The sequence below is a fragment of the Hordeum vulgare genome, chromosome 3H (genome assembly GCF_904849725.1).
Source record: "Hordeum vulgare subsp. vulgare chromosome 3H, MorexV3_pseudomolecules_assembly, whole genome shotgun sequence".
Classification (NCBI taxonomy): Eukaryota; Viridiplantae; Streptophyta; class Magnoliopsida; order Poales; family Poaceae; genus Hordeum; species Hordeum vulgare.
The window spans coordinates 292,429,720-292,440,088 of record NC_058520.1 but is presented as its reverse complement, the minus strand read 5'-3'; the positions used below and the strand labels follow the sequence as shown (position 1 = coordinate 292,440,088).

The 10,369-nt window shown below is 42.2% G+C and overlaps 1 pseudogene; it reads left to right on the top strand.

The window, feature by feature from the left end:
* The first annotated feature begins 4,752 nt into the window (after positions 1–4,752).
* On the top strand, positions 4,753–7,055 carry LOC123441708 (annotated as a pseudogene).
* The last annotated feature ends 3,314 nt before the right edge of the window (positions 7,056–10,369 follow it).

Below are 10,369 nucleotides of genomic sequence, written 5' to 3'. Positions count from 1 at the left end.
AACGGGTATAAGGAGGCAGCCACACAATGCGCTGCTGAATTCCTTTTCCTTGAATGTCTAGAATGATGTCACCAACTTCTCTAGTGTAGCTCCGGACCAATCATATGATGGGATATATGATGCAGGTCCTTCAAGAGCTGGCTAGGTAAACTGGGCTTACACATTCATATGTTGTCGGGCATAGAAATAATGCAGTTGCAAACATCACAAAAACCCGCTGAAATAATTGTCTTGTCAGTTCTGGGGTCATGAGACCAATCAGTTCTCTGATGCTTGGAGTGTGCGTGACACAATTTGTCTCAGACTTAACCTGACATCTGAAATTTCTGAGCACCTTTTAGCAATCATTTTGCCTCCTAGTGGAATTCCCAATATGCGGTGCATGGCATAAGAGTTGATAAGGAATGTGAATCCACTAGGCCATATGAAAGAACTGGAGTTGTTGTCAAAGTAACAGATAAGCCATCGAACGAGACATCTCAGGAGCTCTTGGCAGGACAAGTCTAGTAGGTTTCCAAAGCCAATGTCTGTGACAGGATTCTTATCGTCGTCTGTCAGCTTGTCACAAACAGATATGAACTTCTCAAGGCTCAGTTTTGTACTGAAATCTTCTTCATACTCGGCCATTCTAACAGCCCTACGAACGAAATTAAGAATTGAATTTGAAGAAATGTATTGATTAAACATATTTGACTATTGCAACTTTATTTTGTAAGGGAGGCTTCAATATAAATGTTTTGCGAATAAGAAACACATATGAGACGAGAATTACTCATTTTTGAAAGCACATGCAACAACAGACATGGTAATCATTGAAAAAAAGAACCTACTGTGAGCTTGATATTTGCTTCTTCCTTCTGTACTCTTGAACGAGCTTTTCGTGCGATGTATGTTTGGACTCGGTCCTTATCCTTTCCTTTTCTAGTTGGCCAGGGACCATGAAAACTTGTGTGACGAACTCTGTGACATCCACAGACTAAGACTGGGTATCTGAGAGCTGTGGAGTGGAGTCCATCCCATCCATTGCTACATAACAAGCCATGAGACATGATGATTACTACCTCCACTAGCAGATTCATTTAGAAAGATGTTAACTCCGAGTTAACTAACATAACTACTACTACATATATTCATTGAGCTCTCTGACTATTACAAGGATCAAATGTGTTTGTAACACTATGGATAGTCGGATCGAAATTAAAATCAACATGCAGCTGACAGGTTGGGGTTGTGGAACAATCGAGTGAAACCTCGGTCGAAACCCCCATCAACGTTTTCCACTGGAGCAATTCCCCGACTCCCCGACCAGCGACCCTGACCCCTGGGATTTCAAAAAATATTTTGATGAATTGAATTCGCGCCCCATCCCTCTCGTGTTGTGTTCCTCATCCAACGTGAATTTAGGTGGTCTTGCCGAAAAAAATTCATTTAAAAAATTGAAACAACACGGGAAGCGATGCGAGGAGGAAGTAGCAGGTACAAGGTGTAATGTGTTAGCTCAACAAGAGGCACACGACGTGGAGGAAGAGGATGGACGATTTATCATGGGAAGAGGGAGTTGTAGAGAGAAATTATACGACCAATTAGCAGGAATTCCTCGGGAGAGCTAGGATATCCACCACCAAATTGTGTTCACCGATGCCAGACGGGGAGTGAATGAACTTAGATCTGGAATTCATTGAGGCCGACCTCACTGGTCAGTAAGAGAAACCACTGTAGAGCATGCATGTCAGTACAACTCGACTGCATCTAGGACATTCCCTGTTGTTGCCCGAAAAGTGAACCCACTAGCCTGTCAAATAAACCTTTGGAGGGCCCATGTGTCAGTACGACGGCTCAGGTCGAGCTCCAGACTTTTCCTACACGCAAAGAGAGAAGGATGCTCTCTTTATTTGTTCGCGTCTCTCTCCCTTTTCATGTCTCTCGTTCAAATTCAAAATCATCCTCGGAGATTTGAGAGTTGCCTTGATCAGGAAATTAGATCGCGCACAAAGTTGAAGTTGATCCGAGCCCAAACACTAGAAATAAGATTCAGCAAACAAAGGTTAGCTAAAAATGATCAAGTCATTCCGTGATGTTTCGTGACGCACGAGGTAGATTGATTTTTTGCCGCTCGGCGTTTTTAATCCTTCCTGATGAACTAGCACGCTCACCGCAATATATGTATGTTTTGGTCATGCCTCTTCGATTTTTTCGTTAGTTTTTCGTATTCTTATTTTTTAAGCATGGTTTAAGTTTGCTCGTAGCAGAAGGTAGCGTGAGCCATAATTCAAATTTGATTGCTTCTTATATAATTGACAATCCAACCGCCTTAGTTGGTCTTCACGGGGATGCATAAAGAAGTTTCAGGCCGTAATTTTTGTGTCACGGTTGTTGATTTCACTAGCGATGTGGTGCGTGAGGAATAAAAGTGCTCTATTCTGTGTTAGCTTTTGAGCATTGATACTTTGCAAGAACAGGATGTTTTTTACCATATTTCATCGAGATCTCTTGTTAGATTATGACCTAGTGCCAGATTAGCACAAGTATCTTACTTGCGTTTGGGATGTCATGTAGTATGTGAAATAAAAAATATTCTATACATCAATTCTATTTAACTAAAAATATATGTCAATTCTATTGTAGTAAACACAAGTTATTTAGATATCAACTAAAAACGAGTGTGTTCAAACAGCACTGTATAACACTTGTTAGCTCTTTGTATAACTTTTTTCCGTGCAGATGCTCACGATCGCACCAGCTGATCAGGGCAGCAAGGTTGGCGTATCACTAAATGATATTGCAAAGGCATATGAAAAGAAGGTAACAGCAACAAGTGAATCACACTAGAGTAATTTGCGGCGAAATAAATTGAAGCTTAGATTTTGGATGCTATCTTGTCTTTCTTTCTCTGCATTATATACTCTCAAGGCATAATGTATCACCATTGAATAATGTAATGTTTAGGCCCATTGGCATCAATAACACATAGAAAAAATCATGAATATTTCTTGGTTGAGTGCGGTAACGCGTTAGTGTTCCATCTATGTGCTCTGCAGTTAAAGATCGATAAATGGAGGAAAAAAGAAAATGTACAAATGGAGAACAAAAAAAGAGTGCAGATGATGTTCAACATGCACATGCCATGCGGGTTGGGGTAAATGTAGTCAAGGTCGATAAACAAGTGCTCGGTAAGTGTGCTAGCCAGGAACAAGTTGTGCATGAGACACATGCTAAAAGAAGCATTCTAAGGAGGAGAGAAAATTTTCCTGCAATGTCCCCGACTCTGGCGTGTAATCCAAAGTTGCAACACAGAAACCGTACCAACGAGTCACTCCGCGTAACGATAAAAAACTTGAAAACTCATACTTGTTTTACAAATCTAGACACACAAGAACACTTCATATGTTTTATTTGTTCAATTGCTAATGCTTCATAATACACACATGTGCATCTAATTGCTAATGCTTCAAGGTCGTGTAGAGCAGTCGTTCTGATGGAGTATTGTTTTTCTGATGGTCCTGGTGAAGAGGTAAATGGTAACACAAGAATGGTTGATGTCGGTACATTGAATGTTGCCAATAAAAGCACAAAACAGGAATCATCAAGCATGATTCACGGAAGCAGTATCCCAGCAATTGGAGGAAGAATCTATACTGATCTGCAGCACTAATAGATAGGAGAGGTGATAGCAACGTCGAACAACCAAGCAATATGTCAAACACTTGTGTTACTTTAATTTAATCATGAAAATTTCTTTATCTTTTTGCGTGCGATAGGCCTGCGAGCAAAGTAACATGCATCACGCTAGTCCACGTCAGGAACAAAGGCTCCAACGAATCAGATATACTCGTGACAATTTAAAGATGACGAGGCAAGGTCCTTTCAAAGGATCGCCATTGGCGTTCAGCATGAGAGGTCCTTCCATAGGATCTCCGATGGCATTCAAGATTGTCAAGAAATGTCGAATGCACGGAGGATGTCGCCAAGATGTGCTCAGGAGGGGAGACATGAGGAAAGAAAGGTGATGACACAACTATGTTCTTTATATGTAAGACCTGCTTTAGATTATAGAGTGCAAGCGGAAGCATGGTCGTGCCTCTCTGATTGTAAAGTGCAAAAAAAGCACGATCGTGCCTTCGGCATACCCACCCACGTGGATTTGGTGCGTACAAAACCGTGCATCTTACCTGATATAAATCCGTGCTTCTGGTTTACATCACGGATGTTCCTGTCAAAAACCTATAGCGAAATCGTGCTAGATGATTCTACAACAACGGAGTGGAACAAATGATGGACCAGACAAACATCTGTTTTAAAACTTTCTATACAAGAATATAAGATGCATATGTCTCGGGTGCCTCTGATGTCTAATTTCTAGCAACCTTCATGTGCAGGACTTCACATGGAGCATGACAGATGAGTCAAATAACTGCAAGATTCATTTACCCACCATGAAAACAACCTGGAGAGAAGCAAGTAGTATACAGAGACGGCTATGGCGACGACACAAATGTTGTGGTGGAAGCAGTGCAGGTACTTGGGTTTACGGGTACTAGAGGAACAGAGAACATCATTCGTGAAGATGACGGAAAAGAAGGAGGCAACAACATTCGTGAAGTACTCATGGACTAGACCTCAAGCAGTGATGGCGCCCTCGCATCCGACAAACAATCGAGTTGCAATAGCTTTGTCACAAACGAGCTAAGTCCTGGTCATGAAAGTAATGATATCTCAAGAGACACGTTAGACAACATTGATATGCGGAAGGCAATGCAAGAAGAGAAAGATATGGACGAAATGTTCAAAGGAAGCGCATTCCAGTCGATTGAGGAAGTGACGCAAGCACGTGAACCAGAGGATGGCTTGCATTTCTAAACAAGGGATGATGCCTTCTTTTTCTTCTGCACATATGCAAGAAAGGTTGGTTTTTTGATGAATCGATCAACCACTAGAAGAGCAGGTCCCGAGTATCAGATTCACAAGCAATTGTTCTGGTGCACAAAGGAAGGTGCGAATAAAACAACCGAGAGACTTGTGAAGCACAGAAGGAGCAATTGCTTGATTAGGACAAGTTGTCCCGTTGAGATAACATCAAAAAGAGATACAAAGAGAGGAATATGGTACTTGAGGAATGTACGCCTGGAGCACAACCATGTGCTACACCCGTCTGTCTGGATGGTGAAATTTATGAGATGCTATAAGAACATGAGACCCGAGGAGATTTTTTTTATCCAGAACCTGTAGAAGGCAAGGCTAGAGCCAAGGAAAGTCATGCAAATCTTCACGGCTATGGGTATACCGAGGCGAGAAATTATGTCCGACATGATTGACATAAGCAACATTGCATGCTGGGACAAGGCTGGAGAAAGGAACACAGATATCGAGGACACCATGAAGCTCTTTGCAGAAAAGCAGAGGAAGATGGCAGGGTTTCACCATGTGGAAGATACCGATGGAAACAATGTGGTGCGAAGCCTGTTCTGGACAGACTCTTTGTGCAAGATGAATTATGGCCTGTACGGAGATTTCGTGTCTTTTGACACAACATTTTCTACGAATATCTATGGCTTGCCGTTTGCACCAATCATAAGGGTTGACAACCACGGGTCAACCGTCCTGTTTGGAATAGGCCTCTTAAAGGATGAGACCATAGGGTCATTCAAATGGCTCCTAAGTACATTTGTTGAGGCAATGGGAGGAAAGGAACCGAAGTACATAATAACAGACCAGGACAAGGCAATGAAGGCCGCAATAGAGGAAGTACTTCCGAGGACCACACACAGGTTCTGCTTGTGGCATATACGGAAGAACATGAAGGAGAACAACGCAACAGTGTTTGTGCAACACCCAAGGATGTCTGATTAGTTATTTCTAATTATCAAAAACTCACTAAATCCAGATGAGTTTGAAGGTTCATGGAAAAGAGCGATTTCAAAATACATTGCAGAAGGAAACACGCATCTGAATACGTTGTGGGAACTACGTACATTTTGGGTGCCATCCTACTTCAAGGACTACTTTTATCCATTCTCATCGACAACCACACATAGTGAGAGCACAAACTCAATGTGGAAAAATTATGTGAACCACGAGGATACCATAACGAGGTTTGTTGGTGCGTACAACGTCATTCAGCAAAATTGCCTTGCCACGCTTGGCAAGAAAAGGCACTGAATAGAAGAGAAGATACCATCACGAGAGACAGGTTTTCCAACTGAAACAGAAGAAAGCAAAATATACACTAATGAAATTTTCAGGAAATTTAAGCTAGAGCTACGCAACCGCACATACTATAAGTGCCATGACCTGGCAAAGGTAGGCAATACCTTTTAAAAAGGATCTCATCAAAAGAAAAATACAGGAAACCGTACCCAGGTGAGGAATTTGATAGGTGTGAATTTATAGTAGATGTGGATGAGCATAAGGAAATATACACGTGCATCTAGAAGAAGATGACTAGGGATGGTATTCAGTGCTTCCATGTACTTAAGGTTATGGACCAGACATGCATGGTTGAACACCTTCCAAAATCTTTTATCATCCTGAGATGGACCAGGAATTGGTCAGATAGCCTGAGACTACTGGCTACAAGTCAAGGTGACAGCATGACCGCACAAGAAGATGAAACTATTTGATTCGGTCTCACGTACGCAGAGTTGTCCGATATATGTTCACATGTTTGTAGAAAGGACAAAGCATACAATGTGCTACTGGACTGTATGCAAGAAATTAAAATGAAAGTCATGACTGCACTTGTTGATGAAACAGACACGGGAAAAAATCCATGTGAAGCAAGTCTCGAAAACCCTCCCATGAGTGGCTCGAAGGGAACGAAAAAAGGAGACCGAATCAAAGCTGGTTCTGAGAAGATAGGAAAAATAAGCAAACCCATTTGCGGCCGTTGTAGTACAAAAGGTCATACGAAAACACATTTTCCAACTAACCCGGAAGTGATTGAAAAAATGAGGATTCAAGAGGAGAAGATGAAAGCACGAGAGGAGGAGAAGGCAAGATCAATGAAATGGCCCACAACACCAATGATAGCATCAAGAATATCAAACGGGGAAGGATAATGCACTGCAAGCCGAGGACCAAGATGGTTAACACCTGCATCAACACCAACAACCCCACTGACAATGCCAACAAACACACTGACAACAGAGCATCAAAAGCAAAGTCCTCCAACCACACCGAAAGCTAGTATCACACAAGGGAGACACACAGAATGTCCGCAAGCGAACTTGGTTGAAGCAATAAAATGTGCGCAGCCTACCTTGAGAAGAGAAAGAACAGAATGGAGACTATTTTGTATTGGCTAACAATATGAGTGAAGAATTAAAAGCTAAAAAGAGAGCCTAAAAAGAAATAATACAATGTTCACTATCTAGAAACCGTATAATATTGCTAGGACTTCAAGAAATATACCCATGACGAATTATTCTAATTTTTGTTTTTTCCATTTATTGTTTTTAATAGGAGAACGGTGAGGAAGTATGGAAAGTATGCATAGATTTTGAGGAAGAAGAATGGATATGTGAATATTCAAACAATCGGTGTCATTCGTTGTAGTAAAGTCGCTTTTAAGTTTTCTTGTGTTTGTAGGACAGAAAGAGACAGCAAGACTTATTTTTTTGTGGCGTTTGTAATAAAAAATGACTTGTAAATTCTGTTTTATGGTACCATAGAAGCGACATACAGGACCAATAGATTTACTTCTATATTTACCCGGTGGTTGCTCTATCTGTCCGCATTGAGCCATCACAACTTGTCCTAAAATCAATCCAGCTTTTGTCATTTTCTCTCGACGTTTTAAAGAGTCTCTAGTCTCGTGGAAACGATGTGATGAATGTGTGCTTTGTTAATGTAGACCTAGATGAGGGCCGAACACATAGGCACGGTATTGTGTTACTGGCATGTCCCCCATGTCCTCATGGTCGTAGAACCATGTCTCACATGACCTCATTAGCAATGAATGTGCCGCCTGCAACATTTTGCAAGGCAGATAATGAGCGCCTTGCATGTCCTCATTTCAATGCACTCGACACAACTGTCCTGAGGTCATTGCACTCTATTTGAGCTATACTGGTGACAGACAACCTTTGTGGTATTGAGGCACAACCGTGCACATGTAAAATGGTTCCTCTTGTGGCCTACCAACCGTGCCTCTGATAATTAACGTCTAAACACATGGCCGTGCATGTGAGAATATGCTTCTTTTATCCTGATGGTGTGGCACCTCTGACAATTATGTTCCGTTACTGTTTTTGAATAGGCGGAGCGACCGAAAACATTTTGAACACACGGTCACGGACGTGCATTTTTGCAGGTATACACGTTCCTCTAATGATCGGACGCCCTACTCCTGTGATGTTTCACATGGAGTTCCTCTCCACTAGAATCACAGTTGTGCCACTACAAGCGACGTGTCAGACATGACATTTTATAACCCAGAAGCAGGACCGTGTTTTTGCTAGATCAACACTCGTGCTACCGTGATACGGTCTTTTGAGCCGTCGGATTCTCATATCAGACGAAATCTAGGAGTTATTGGATCTGCATGACCTATGCGCAATTTTTGAACTCATAGAGAACTTTTTTGTAAATGTTGCAGAGTTGATGGGAGCCGTTGGTTGCATGTGCATAACATTGTCTGTTGTCTTTCTTGTTCCATGTTTTTTTCTAAATGAATTAAAGGCAATACTTGTAAAGAAAAAAGGTTTTTGTGCCTTAGGGTTTATGAGAGGTAGGGCCAACAGATGTGTTACACGTCATAGACATAGAGGCAGTGAAGACCCAATCGTGTTTCCAGATCCACCGCGCACATCGCTATCGTACCCTGGCAATGGAGATGGAGATGTGTCGTGCCCCTAGTACCAAGATGGAAAGGCTCGCTCCACTGGCGACGCCGTCCTCTAGGTGTGCGGTGGTGGTCGAAGGTGCAAGAGGCGGCGATGGCCGCCCCCTTGACCAGACGAACACAAAGAGGAATCTGGTATGGACATCATCATCAGCCTCCCGGACGCTGCCCTAGGTGAGATCGTATCCTGTCTCCCCACCAAGGATGGCGTCCGCATGCAAGTTCTCGCATCGCGGTGGCGGCCCCTATGGAGCACCGCTCCTCTGAATCTTGACTGCCGTGAGATCCCTGCTGCTCGTCTTTTTAACCATTTAGAAACAGTTCATATAGAGACGACCTCTAGTACCTCCCTCTATAGCAAGGAGCTCGTGCTCAAAAGTCACTCCGGAACTTGGTTTAGTGGAGAACCTATAGCTGATGATAGGAGCCTTCATGAATCCATCATGTCAGGTCATGAGGGCGTAGTTCGTCGATTATGCATCTCGGCATGCTACCTCCAGTGCGGACCATCTACCGTCGACGCGTGGATTCGATCACCAAAACTCGACAATATTATTCAGGTGCTCGAGTTCTACTACTTGATCCTGCAATTCGTGAATCGAGGGGTCACATTACTATACGCATGCCCTTCATCTACGCCTTCAGCAGTAATGTCCATCTTCCGGTTTTCCTTTTCTTTGCACACCACCACCTTTGCTCTTTGCCAGATAGCTGACAACTACGTACAAATTCTTGAACTACAGTTGCTCAAGAGGCTTTCCCTTGTGCTGGTTGATATATCAGACGCCTCTCTGCACAGCATAATCCACTCTAGTTGTCCTTCACTTGAGTGCTCGATGCTTGTTTTGAAAAAAGAAAACCATTGCATCCAATTAAACTCAGCTAAGTTTGTAAGCATTGGCATCCTGTGTGGGGAATTTGAACTCATTATCCAGGATTCCCTGCACTCAACGGTTGATTAATGATTTGAATAGCAGACGTCTATAGTTAACCATTGTCTCTGCACCTAAATTGGAGAATTTGGGTGAATTCATTAATGTGGGTGACTCCAAGTCTCTCGGGGTACTGAATTTCTATAATACTTTCACCTTGTTTCATTGGAGGAAACAAGTTTGATGTTATCCAACCTTTTATTTTATTAACTTTGTTATATGTTTCCTGAAGGGTTCGGTGGCTGTCGGGCTAACAACAATACGGCGATCCGTCAAGACTTTTTTTATGTTGCGAAGTTATAAAGTTGACCTTGCTATTCAATTGTTGGAATTGTTTCCAAACCTAGAGAACTTGTTTGTTGATGTAATGGTTTTCACAAACATTTCATAGTGTAGAACTCATACCTCCGTGTCAAAAATCTTTTCTTACATTTTTCTGGATTGGTACACCCGTGTATACAAAAGCTTTACTGATAGATAAATCCAGATCTAGAAAAATATATGACAAGCTTTCGGGGATGGACATAATATAATTAATCGTTCATTTGCTTTCTCCACTAATGTTAAGTATTTTCAACCTACTCGCATGTTTTAGGTA